The 12,880-nt window shown below is 37.4% G+C and overlaps 1 protein-coding gene and 1 long non-coding RNA gene across 6 annotated transcripts in view; one reads left to right on the top strand and one right to left on the bottom strand.

Moving 5' to 3' along the window:
• Nucleotides 1-11,532, top strand: part of LOC139182244 (uncharacterized) — a 28,524-nt gene extending 16,992 nt beyond the window's left edge. Inside the window, exons 2-3 of the long non-coding RNA XR_011565891.1 lie at nucleotides 8,931-9,037; nucleotides 10,339-11,532. This is a non-coding gene — a long non-coding RNA (uncharacterized lncRNA). The remainder of the gene's footprint in view (nucleotides 1-8,930; nucleotides 9,038-10,338) is intronic.
• The window catches only part of AGBL4 (AGBL carboxypeptidase 4), a 1,471,661-nt gene that overhangs the window by 1,021,097 nt on the left and 437,684 nt on the right, over nucleotides 1-12,880 (bottom strand). The window lies entirely within an intron of this gene.

Below are 12,880 nucleotides of genomic sequence, written 5' to 3'. Positions count from 1 at the left end.
TCTTTCATTTATTGAAAACTTACTATGTATCAGGCAGTGAAGAAACAGAGAAGGAATACATTTCTGATTTCAAAGAACTCAATGTCTAGTAAGATAACACAAGTATACACCAGCGGAGGGAGAAAGAAAGGAGGCTTGGAGTTGATACCTAATCCAGAAATAGGAAAATATCATTTTCCTATGTGTGATTCTCAGAAGCTTGAACATAGAAAGTTTCAGTTCAGTTCAGTTCAGTCGCTCAGTCATGTACGACTCTTTGCGACCCCATGAATCGCAGCACGCCAGGCCTCCCTATCCATCACCAACTCCCGGAGTTCACTGAGACTCACGTCCATCGAGTCAGTGATGGACACTTTAGTATGTCAATAAATGGAAATATTGAAGATAGCCAGTGGGTTCCACAGAGAGACACACCATGCCCAACTGATGCCTTTATCACATCCCACAAACGTCACTTTTCACTCTTCTTCTACCTAGCTACCACTTCAAGATCAGACACTGGAAAATTTCTAGTAAGGCTTACTATATGACAGAACAAAAGACTGAAGAATGAATAACAAGTAATAGATTAAGATATGCACCCCTCCCAAAGAACACTTAAACATCAGACTTCAGTGCCTTAAGTGGAATGTAAGGTTCTGTGTCGGGAAGCTTAGCTGTGGAACCATTTTCAGAAAATTTAATACCTTTCCCATCCTTTTACTCATGGAAAAATAATCCTCAGCCCTGATTCCATGCCCAATCCCACTGCCACAGACACACCCGAACACACACACGTGAGTGCATGCAGGCTGACACTGGTTGCCAGAAATCATGGATTATTCCAGCAGGTTCTATAATTAAGTGAGTGACTTTGGGTAGATCACTTGACATCTTTGAGCCTATCTTCTCATCTATAAAACTTTCATAACAAGAGTACCTGTCTTGCAAGGCTGCTGTGAGGCTCACCTGAGATAAGGTATGTTAAAATGCTGCAGAACATGCCCTTCTCCCATGTCCTCTGTATCAGCAAAAGTGACCATCATCTCTATATTCCCAGTGTTTTGTTCACAAAGATTGCTCATTGACGTTTTGTCAAATGAATGCATGCCAGTGTTATTATAGGCTGTCAGGAGAAGGATGAAAGGAATCCAGTAGCTTGATCTAGATAATATTACTATTCTTAGGAAGTACTTTACTAAAAACTAATGAGAAAGGAGCCTACCTGTAAAAGATGTGGTCTAGTAATAAATCACACATTTGCCTAAGCTATGAATCATTCTGTATAATTAGAACAAATAATTTTCCTATAAATCAAGGCCTTGACAGCTGTGAAGGTCTGATGTTTATCCCCCTCAAATCATCTAATTATAGTGAGAAGATAACAAATGATTCTTCTCTGAAGGAGAAAAAGTCAAAGGGGGAGATTTTGAGGGATAAACACCACTCAGTCAAATGGTTAAGATGAAGGCACAAGACACTAGAACTGATTTCCAATGATTCATCTCTTTATTTCAGAACCTTGTTGCAGGGTTTGGCAAGACATTTGGTAGAGTAATATGGTGTGCCTTAGAATGAAATTTTCACATCAGTCCCAGATTCACATTTGAATTATTGTAATTTCTAGGTAAATTGTGGCTTCCCAGAAAATTCTAGCTATTTTTTTCCTGTGTGACAAAATTCTAAAAATTCCTCAAAAATTTAGCCTCCATTAATTACAATTCAGGACTCATCTTTCCAGTCTATGCTGTTAAGAATCATTTTTAAGAACTTGGATTCCCCAAAATGAGCCACTACCACCCACAAGAAGTATATTAAAAAAAAAAAAAAGAAGATTTCTAGCCTACATGTAGAGAAGTCTGGGCTCTGGGATGGATAGGATCTAAGGCTGGAGGGGTTTCAGTTTATACCAGTCCAGTCTTGCATCTTACAATGGGTAAAGTGAAGCTTGGACTTGTTCCCTGAGTCCAAAGACATAAATGCAGAAGTAAAACCTTTCCAGTGCTAGTTACAAAGCCCTTGCTTTTTCAAATATCCTACACTGCCCTCCATTACACCATCTGAATATTAGTTTTCTTTTCCATCAAATGAGATGAGGTGTTGGAAGGCTTCTAGATCCATAACTCTATATTTTTGAATAGTTTAACAGCAAATAAATCTTTTACTTTGTTATTGCCTTAATACTAGTAATTCACTGATTCACATTGCTAGATTTGCATTGTTAAACCTGTAAAAGCTAAGTGTCCTATCTCAATTATTTTATCTCACTAAAAAGGGGATAATAATACCTCTGTTACTGAATTTCCATGATTAAGTGGTATAATGGAAAATGAAAGTGCTTTGTAGGTAGTAAAGTAACCACCAGGATGATACAGGAAGAGGAAGAAGAATCTTTCCTGTCCTCCAATCTCATCCTTTCCCTTTAATCTGTTAAAGTGCCTGAAGGAGCATCTTTTTCACAGGAGTCAAGATCTGACTGAACTCACAAGTTAAGCAACAGAACAGGGAATAAAATCCATGGGATCAGAACACAACATCATCACTTTTGTCTCCTGTCTGGTTTTGTTAACCAGCATCAGATTTTAAAAAGATTGACAGAGGTGGTGAGTGGGACTCTCTAAAAAGGCCCTTCCATCTGGTGTAGCACCGAAACCATCAGTTCTGTAATTAAAATGCAATTGCCATCCCCTGCCGCAATCCCAGGATGGCCATTCCATCTGAATGAGATATAGGGGGGAAAGTACCATTTTTTGCACTTTTCTGGCTCCATTAAGTTTATTCTCTTTCTATTAATTAATCTAACTACACTAGGGGCTCCTTCTTACTTTGCAAGTGAGGATGACACAAACCACGCATGGGATGTATGAAACAACATGAATTTTTCAAACTTGGTGCCCATCCTCATTACAGAAAGGCTTAATTACTTCTGACTAAATCTGAAATTAAAATACATCATTGGAGCAGATTCACCTGCGTGTGTAGGTGTTGGTGTGCCCGCCTGTGTAACGGGAAGAGATGAATCACCCAAAGACAGCATGCAGGGAAGGAAACTGTGCAAGGTGGCAAGATGATTCTCAGGGAGGGCTTCAAGAGGAAAGTCAGAAAAGGTAGGAGCATATACAAGGGACAGTCTGTTAAGTTCTACACTAGAAGTAAAATGACATCATGTCTAAAGCCCATCATGACAGTGAAGGCATTTGCTGGAGTGAAAGTAAACTGAGGTAGGAGGTGACAGAGAATGAGGCTGAACTGTGAACGCAGCCAAAAGTATAAGAAAACCTAAGATGAAGGCAAGCCAAGGTTGTAGTTGGAAAGATAGCATAAGCCATAGAGAAAAGGCAAAACTAGAAATAGAAAAGTGGGAAAAGGGTTGAAAACCAAGAAGACAGATTCAGAAATAGATCTATAAACAGTGTGTGTGGGTTTCTGCTTTAAATGTTGTCTAGAATGTGTTGTAGGGTAAGGCTGCTGCTGCTGCTGCTGCTGCTAAGTCGCTTCAGTCGTGTCCAACTCTGTGCGACCCCATAGACAGCAGCCCACCAGGCTCCCCCATCCCTGGGATTCTCCAGGCAAGAACATTGGAGTGGGTTGCCATTTCCTTCTCCAAGGCATGAAAGGGAAAAGTGAAAGTGAAGTCGCTCAGTCGTGTCTGACTCTTAGCGACCCCATGGGCTACAGCCTACCAGGCTCCTCCATCCATGGGATTTTCCAGGCAAGAATACTGGAGTGGGGTGCCATTGCCTTCTCCGATAGGGTAAAGCATGGGAGATTAAATGACATTTCTCAGACTGGAGTGCTTTAAGAAAGAAAGTATTGAATTATAAAAAACAGGGATCTAATACTGGTTCTGCTATATACAATTCATCTGATCTTGGATAAGTCACTTCCTCTTCAGGCTTGTTCCCTTATCTGCAAAGTAGAAGCAATAACACCTCTCTCAGGTACTGAGCTACTAAGTACAGCTACGCATCTATGAGCGTACCATTCACATCAACTATAAGATGAGCACTACCACCTGGAACTGTGCAGTGCAAGATTATGAAATCTGAATATGGCCTGAAAGGGGACACTTTTTTATGGTAAAAATATGTATAACTGCATTATATTTTTAGCTTGTATAACATTAAGCCATATACTGTCTTTTTTCTGTTTTCTCATATTTTAAGTTAAGGTATTGGACTAGATGATTTTTTAAAGGTCTTTTTCAATTCTAATACTGAATAGTGTTATGACTTCTTTGAATTTCATTCATTCACCCATTCAACCAAAATTCAGCTGGGCCCTAAGCCAAGTGCTGAAAATTAGAAAATAATTGAGATATGTTCCTTTTTCCTAGGAGCTCACAGTTGAGTGGACTTTTTACTGTATAAGGTCCTTCTAGGTAAGGCTATTGGTACTTTTCAATCGTATTTTCTAAGGCCATAATTTCAAGCACAATGATTGAATTATAGCACTGAAAAATATTAAGCTAATAAGAATAAGGAATTGGACATTTTAAATAACATGTAAAATTAGGCAGTCTTTTCTTGAGACAAATAGACTTATTCTGAAAGTCGTTAGATTGTTTTAATAGGGAGTACTGGACTGGGATTCAGAAAGATTGAGCTCTAGTTGCAGTTTTACAGCTAGTCACTATGAAACCTTAGTCAAGTCACTTAATCTCTCATAGTATGAGGTCCCTACTGATCAAATAAGAGACTGCACCAACCCAGATGTCCTTTGAGCTTACAAGGGATCTATATTTTAACTAATCCTTATCAAAGTAATAATTTCAGAGCACACACACACATACATATGTTGGCAATATACACTTAGACAGAAAATGCCCAAACGCTTTCTGACATCTCATAAATCTATAAGTACTACGAATAACTGATGATTCTTGCTAAACCAAATATAGGTTGTAAAAATTAAATTCACAGAAAGATCAAGTTACCATTGAACCAGCTCTTGCAAACTCCTTTGTCATAATTTCCATTTAAACTGCCTCTGAGAAGCTGAACTCATTGATTTGTGTTCTCACTTCCATTCACTTCCTTCTTATCAAATATTTCACATTTGTTTTCTCTTTCCATTTCACCTTCAATAAAGCAGACTGGCTGAAACATATGATTCACATAAGGGGAAGAAAAGGAGACGGATTGAATATAGAATCCCAAATCTGACACAACCTAGCTATATGTCCTTGAGCAAAGGATTTAACATCTCCTGGTCAGTCAGTCTAGTCTATCTATAAAATGGGAATAATAAAAGTTACTTCACAGAGTTATTTTATAAGTTAAAAGTAATATACATAGACTGTGTAGAACAATATCTCATTCATAGCAGGTATTCTATAATGTTATTTTTCTTCCAATACACTTCATCCATAACATTCTCTATAGATAAAAACTTTTTTTTTTGAAAAGCATTTATTTAACCTGAAAATTATGTTCTAAATATATCAGTATTATAATAATTCCTTTATCAAACATGATGTATGGATATTCATGAGATAACATACCAGATTATACTCACTACATGCACTAAACAAAGAGACTAACTTGAAAATTTCTGGCAATTCAACCTTGCCAAATACTCATGATAAAAAACTAAGATATCCAGTATTTGAAAAAGACAACAAGAGGAACTAATTTGCTATCCAATCCTCTGACTCCTTACAAAATAAGTACCTAAAAACAATATACTTGAATTTTATTAGTTTAATCAGTATTAGAAGTATCATGACCAAAAGTAGGCTTATGCCTTCAGTTTCTACAGACAGTTAGTATAAGAAATGCTTACCTATCAGAAGCATTCTAATATATTTGCAAAATACTAGTTTAAAGGTATCCAACCATGAATTTAAACAGTTCTCTTTTACAAGGAATACACAATAATAATCCCTCCTCGAATGTGGGGCTAGGGAAAACTTCTTTCTCATTTAACATATCTGTTTTTCCCTGTTAAATACATAAGGGAAATGTTATTATATTACTTCTGTTTTGGTAGCTAGGAATCTCAGAGCTATGTCTAATTTTTAAATGTAATAAGCTATCTTGTGTTTAAATAATTTTTTGTCCCTGTGAGCATCTCCACACCCCCATTTGCACTATTTGGCACATTTTTCAGAATCTTTTTTTTTTCTTCTTTGTCACTCAGCTTTTTTTCTTTCTTTTTTTTCCCATGCAGAATCTTGTGAATGATCCCTTTACTTTCAATCTTGCTCTTCTTCAAACATTCAAAAGCCTTAAAAAAAAAAACCTGAACCTTTGCTTCTAGGAAGATGATTTTCGTATGTTTCTCTAATTCTCCTGCTAAATATAATTCATAATACTTGACATTATACATAGAGAAATTTAAGAACATTCTTAAGTGGGGAAAGCAGAAGATTGACAGGACTCAGAGGATGACAAGGGGGTGGATGCCATGGATTTTCTTATCGCCTCATATATGCCAGAATACGTGCTAGAGAAGCCAAAACCCTCGAAAGGACAATAAATGCAAATGAAGAAATCCAACAGAAATCTCTTCTCTCTAGACAGAGGACTAGGAAAAAGGCAGCCTAACCACTCAAAAAACTTTTAGAAAGTAAATGCTCTACTATAGCCAAACACTACAGAAAAAATTGTGGACAGATTTCCATCTTCTCCAAGTTTAGCAAGGTACTCTAACTACACTTCAAGAGGAGTATCATAGAAGGCTCAGTAAGGACTTGATGTTTTCAATACTTCTTAGCAGTAATGAGCCTCTTACCCACTTATCAACAGTGGTTCCAGTTGAGACAGCGGAAGATAGGAGCATGGGCTCTTACTAACTCTGCCACACTGAGTAGTCCATCCTCCTCTAAACTGGTATGGTGTCAGTACTTTTGTGGAGACAGAGACTGGCAGAGTGGATTAGGAAACATGACCTAACCATACAATATATATGAGAAATTCTAAATATAACAATATGGGCAGGCTGAAGAAAAAAAAAAAAAAATATATATATATATATATAATGCAAATAGTAATTTAAAGGAATCAGGAGTAGCTCTATCAATTTCAGATAAAGTACATTTCAGGGCAAAGAAAATTATCAGAGATGGAGAACATTATCATACAATGTTAAGGGGTCAATCTACCAAGGAGGCAGAGTAATATAAATATAAATGTTCATGTACCAACTAAAAAATCTTCAATAAGTAAAGCAAAAGCTGAAAGAAGAAATAGGATAGAACAAAAAGTAGAATTGGAAGGAGAAATAGAAGTATCCACAATTACAGTTGGATATTTCAAAAATACAACGATAGAAAATCAACACAGAATTCAGTAATGTCAGCAATCAACAGAACCCCAAATGGCCCTTTATAGAACACTCTATCAGATAACAGTAGAATAAATACCATTATATAGTGTGTACAAAGATATACAAAGATAGACCGTCTACTGGCCTATAAAACAAACTTGATCAAATTGAAAAGAATTGGAATCATACTGTGTTCTTCTTTGACCAAAATGGAACTAAACTAGAAGTCATAAATAGAAAGATAACAGGAAAATCTCCAAATAAATTAAAAACTAAATAAGAAATTTATAAATAATCTATAGGACCAAAAGAAAACCTCAAGAGAAACTTTTAAAAAATACATTTCACTGAATGAAATGAAAGCAGACCTTATCAAAATTTGTGAGACATAGCTAAAGCAATGTTGAAAGGAAATTTTATAACACTAAATACACACATTAGAAAAGGGGAAAAGTTTCAGATCAATAACTTAAGCTCTGACCTCATGAGCTAGAAAATAAGCAAAATTTTAAATCAAAACAAGAAAAAGTAAGTAAATAAGAATAAATAAATGACACTAAAACAGAAAAAATGATAGAGAAAATTAATGAGACAAAGAGCTGGTTCTTCAAAAAGATCAATAATATTGACCAACCTTTCCCAAGATTGACAAAGAAATAAATATATCAAATGGAAAATAGAAAATATTATGAACAACTCTACAGACATAAATTTGAAAAGTTAGCTGAAGTGGATCAATTGTTTGACAAACACAAATTACTACAACTTACATGGTATGAAACAGATACCTTGAATAGCCCTATTAAAGTGAAGTTGCTCAGTCATGTCTGACTCTTTGCCACCCCATGGACTATAGCCTACCAGACTCCTCTGTCCATGGGATTCTCCAGGCAAGAATACTGGAGTGGGTTTCTATTTATTTCTCCACCTATAACTATTAAGGAATTTAATTTATAATTTAAAAATTCCTTTAAAAAACATCCCGGCCTATATGATTTTATTGGAGAACTCTACCAAATGCTTAAATAAAATTTAATATTAATACCAATTTAAAACAATCTCTTAAAAAAAAATGAAAATGAGGGAACACTTTTTAATTCACTCTATAAAGGTAATATTCTAACCTGATATCAAAATAAAGCAAAGACAATACAAAAATACAAACTACAAACCAATAACCCTAATCAATATGGATGCAAAACTCCTTAAAATACTAGCAAAGAATTCAGCAATATGTAAAAACAATTTGGTTATATGATAGAACGAATGGAATTTACTCAAGGATGACTCGATATTCAAAAGCTGATCAATGTAATTCACCATATTAATAAGTTAAAGAAAAAAAGTTACATGATTATATCTATTGCTGAAGAAAAATTATCTGACGAAATTCAACACCCATTCATAACAAAAACTCTCAGAAAAATATGAATAAAGTAGAATGAATTTAACTCAATCACAAATATCTACAGAAAATCTACAGGTATTATACTTACTGATGAAAAACTGTCAGGTACTAAAGATAGCAATAGGAATACAGAGTGGATAAGGAAATGCCCCTGCCCTGAAGGCATACGGGCATTAAAAAATGGGTAACAACTGTATAGTGTAAGATGTGCTATGGCAGTGCATAGGGAGGAATTCCGTGATGGTTTAATTGAGTGTCATCTAATCCTACCCAGGTTTTGAAAGACACCGAGTTCTCCAAGGAAGGTGAAGGAAGAAGAAATTTTAGAAGGAAGGAAAAACATCTTTAATGTTCTTAAGGCAAGACAAGTATTACTAAAAGGTAAGATGCTTATTAAGACATGATGGAAGCTGAGGAGCCTTGACATAGACCAAGTTGTTCAAACCTCAATTTTGTAGGACATGGGGAAATGATGTTTATTTTGTTTTAAGAATCCCCATGAACAGAGGAGCCTGGTGGGCTACAGTCCATGGAGCCGCAAAGAGTTGGACACAACTGAACGACTAAGCACAGCACAGGAAGGATCTGAGCAGAATTGAGCTTTGCAGTGTTTAAGAATGTCCTCAAGGGTATGACTCTGTCAACATTAAGGAGTCAAGAAGTATAAGGAGGTCTATTTCAATAGTCCACATAATGATGATGGTCAGAATTAAAGCAACAGGAATAGGTTACAAGTTCTGTTTCCAAAACAGCCAACTCTCTGGACTTCTGAATCCACAAAGGAAAGGAAACTGAAGTGGCTCAGTCATGTCCGACTCTTTGCAACCCCATGGACTGTAGCCTCTCTGTGGTAGGGATTTTTCCAGGCAAGAGTACTGGAGTGGGTTGCCATTTCCTTCTCCAGGGGATCTTCCCAACCCAGGGATCAATCCCGGGTCTCCCACATTGTAGGCAGACACTTTACCATCTGAGCCACCAGGAAAGACAGGGAGGTCAAAGACAGCATCAATTTCACGCATCGCAGAGGGAAGATAAAGGAAGTTGCAACAGTACCCTGTGTTCTTAAAAACAGGCCTGTAGCCAGGGAAAATGGGAAAGTTAGGTAGAATATTTTAAGCTCAAGATTCAGTGTGAGACAGAAAGACAAATGAAAGATTGCATAATAAAGACCAAGAGCCAAGTCTGATTGTCTATGTGGGTATGCTCAGTCACTTCAGTCATGTCAGACTCTCTGCGACCCTATGGACTGTAGCATGCCAGACCCCTCTGTCCATGGAGTTGTCCAGACAAGAATACTGAAGAGGGTTGTCATTTCCTTCCCCAGGGGATCTTCCCAACCCAGGGATCGAACCCAAGTCTCCCGCATTGCAGGCGAACTCTACCACTAAACCACCAGGGAATCCCTTTTTTGTCTATATAATCTTGGAAAGTCACTGAGTCTCTGAAAGCTTCAGTTTCCTCACCTAAAGGATGAGATAATAAGCTTCAGATTACACAGTTTTTTTTTGTGAGGGTTAATTAAGATGATATGTGTAAATGTGGTTTGTAAACTGGAAAGAATGTGAGAAATCATAATGAAAAACAAATACCCTTTTGCAAATCCTCTGCTTTAGACCATCTGCAAAATTGCTCTTGGAACAAATAAATTTCAACCTTGCTAGTCACAACTTCTTTGTTTTCAGGACTAATATGGATACACATACACAAAAAGAGAAGATATGAGGGGAAGAAAGAAGAAAGAACTAACATTTGTAGAGCACCTACCATGCACCAGGAATTGAGCCATATGCTTAAACACACATGACTTAATGTATCTTGCCATGAAAACAGAGTCAGGGAAGATAAATAGCTTGACAGTTTCCCATAGATGAAATTCAAAGAGAGTTGGAAGTAAGAAAGTTAAGATGGTCTCACTTATTTTTTATAAAAAGTTTAAAGGTTACTTTCAATTTATAATTATTATAAAATATTGGCTACATTCCCTGTGTTGTACAATACATCCTTGAGCCTATCTTACACTCAAGAGTTTCTGCCTCCCACTACCGCTCCCCTATACTGTGCCTCTCCACAATGGCAAACACTCATTTGTTCTCTCTGAGTCTGCTTCTTTTATGTTATATTCACTAGTTGGGTGTGTTTCTTAGATTCCACATATAAGTGATATTATACAGCATTTATCTTTCTCTGTTTGACTTATTTCACTTTAGCATAATGCCCACCAAGTTCATCCATGTTGCTGCAAATGACAAAATTTCTGTCTTTTTATGGCTCAGTAGTATTCAGTTGTGTATATATACCACATCTTCTTTGTCCATTTATTTGTTGATGAATACTTAGGTTCAGTCCATATCTTGGAAATTGTAAATAATGTTGCTGTGAACAATGGAGTACCTGTGTACTTTTGAATTAGTGTTTTTGTCTTTTTTCAGATATATACCCAGGGGTGGAATTGCTAGGTCTTAAGGTAGTTCTCTATACAGTCAACAAAAAGAAGACCAGGAGCTGACTGTGGCTCAGATCATGAAATCTTTATTGCCAAATTCAGACTTAAATTGAAGAAAGTAGGGAGAACCACTAGACCATTCAGCTATGACCTAAATCAAATCCCTTATGATTATACAGTGGAACTGCTGGATCATCGAAAAGCAAGAGAGTTCCAGAAAAACATCTATTTCTTCTTTATTGACTATGCCAAAGCCTTTGACTGTGTGGATCACAATAAACTGAGGAAAATTCTAAAAGAGATGGGAATACCAGACCACCTGATCTGCCTCTTGAGAAATTTGCATGCAGGTCAGGAAGCAACAGTTAGAACTGGACATGGAACAACAGACTGGTTCCAAATAGGAAAAGGAGTACATCAAGGCTGCATATTGTCACCCTGCTTATTTAACTTAGATGCAGAGTACATCATGAGAAATGCTGGGCTAGAAGAAGCACAAGCTGGAATCAAGATTGCTGGGAGAAATATCAATAACCTCAGATATGCAGATGACACCACCTTTATGGCAGAAAGTGAAGAGGAACTAAAAAGCCTCTTGATCAAAGTGAAAATGGAGAGTGAAAAAGTTGGCTTAAAGCTCAACATTCAGAAAACTAAGATCATGGCATCTGGTCCCATCACTTCATGGGAAATAGATGGGGAAACAGTGGAAACAGTGTCAGACTTTATTTTTCTGGGCTCCAAAATCACTGCAGATGATGCCTGCAGCCATGAAATTAAAAGATGCTTACTCCTTGGAGGAAAAGTTATGACCAACCTAGAGAGCATATTGAAAAGCAGAGACATTACTTTGCCAACAAAGGTCCATCTAGACAAGGTTATGGTTTTTCCAGTGGTCATGTATGGATGTGAGAGTTGGACTATGAAGAAGGCTGAGCACCGAAGAATTGATGCTTTTGAACTGTGGTGTTGGAGAAGACTCTTGAGAGTCCCTTGGACTGCAAGGAGATCCAACCAGTCCATTCTGAAGGAGATCAGCCCTGGGATTTCTTTGGAAGAAATGATGCTAAAGCTGAAACTCCAGTACTTTGGCCACCTCATGCGAAGAGTTGACTCATTGGAAAAGACTCTGAGGCTGGGAGGGATTGAGGGCAGGAGGAGAAGGGGACAACAGGGGATGAGATTGGCTAGATGGCATCACTGACTCGATGGACGTGAGTCTGAGTGAACTCCGGGAGTTGTTGATGGACAGGGAAGCCTGGTGTGCTGTGATTCATGGAGTCGCAAAGAGTCGGACACGACTGAGTGACTGAATTGAACTGAAGGTAGTTCTGGGGCCTCCCTGATGGCTCAGATGGTAAAGAATCCACTTGCAGTGCAGGAGACCTGTGTTTGATTCCTGAGGCGGGAAGATGCCTGGTGAAGAGAATGGCTACCCACTCCAGTCTTCTTGCCTGGTGAATTCCATGGACAGAGAAGCCTCGCGGGCTACAGTCCATGGGGTCACAAAGACTCAGACAAGGCTGAGTGACTAACACTTTCACCTGGTAGTTCTAGTTTTAGTTTTTTGAGAAACCTCCATATTGTATTCTACAGAGGCTACCCCAATCTACACTACAAAGAACAAATAATTAAGACAGTATTGTACTGGCACAAAAATAGATACAAAGATCAACTGAACAGGATAGAGATCCCAGAAAGAAACCCACATACTTACAGTCAATCATTCTATGATAAAAGAGACAAGAATATACATTGGAGGAAAGACAGTCTCTTCAATA

Source organism: Bos indicus, chromosome 3 (genome assembly GCF_029378745.1).
Source record: "Bos indicus isolate NIAB-ARS_2022 breed Sahiwal x Tharparkar chromosome 3, NIAB-ARS_B.indTharparkar_mat_pri_1.0, whole genome shotgun sequence".
Lineage (NCBI taxonomy): Eukaryota > Metazoa > Chordata > Mammalia > Artiodactyla > Bovidae > Bos > Bos indicus.
The sequence above is the reverse complement of the archived record's forward strand: the minus strand, read 5'-3'. Positions and strand labels throughout refer to the sequence as shown.